Source organism: Bison bison, unplaced genomic scaffold (assembly GCF_000754665.1).
Source record: "Bison bison bison isolate TAMUID 2011002044 unplaced genomic scaffold, Bison_UMD1.0 scf7180017864214, whole genome shotgun sequence".
In the NCBI taxonomy this organism is placed as follows: Eukaryota; Metazoa; Chordata; class Mammalia; order Artiodactyla; family Bovidae; genus Bison; species Bison bison.
The window spans coordinates 615,910-616,676 of NW_011494786.1; positions in this window are offsets into that span (position 1 = coordinate 615,910).

Sequence of the window (767 nt, forward strand, 5' to 3'; positions counted from 1 at the left end):
AAGGAATGATGCTAAAGCTGAAACTCCAGTACTTTGGCCACCTGATGCAAAGACTTGACTCATTGGAAAAGACTCTGATGCTGGGAGGGATTGGGGGCAGGAGGAGGAGGGGACGACAGAGGATGAGATGGCTGGATGGCATTACTGACTCGATGGATGTGAGTCTGAGTGAACTCTGGGAGTTGGTGATGCACAGGGAGGCCTGGTGTGCTGCGATTCATGGGTTTGCAAAGAGTCGGACACGACTGAGCGACTGATCTCATCTGATATACTCCTCCAACATTCTCAAAATTGCTCTATGATATTGAATGTAATAGTCTCCTGGTTGCAACGACACAACTTCCAATTGTACTGAATTCTCACTGAGGTCTGGGGACATAGGTTTTCCTCAAATTCAGGGTCAATAATGATGTTCACCTAACCTCTTCAAAAAGTTTTGAACTTTCCACATTACTAGAAATATATGTTTCCAAAGTAAGTGAGATACTATTTCTGTTCTATTCCAAAATGTTCATACTTGTACTACATTATACTGATAAATCCTAAGAGTTGAAAACAAAATTTGATATAGGAATTTGGAGTGCTCTCTCATCATCAGTTAGAAGGAGATTAGTAGGGAGCTATGAGTATCATCAGGAAATACCCCACTCCAGTGTTCTTGCCTGGAGAATCCCAGGGACGGGGGAGCCTGGTGGGCTGCTGTCTATGGGGTCACACAGAGTCGGACACGACTGAAGCGACTTAGCAGCAGCAGCAGCATGAGTATC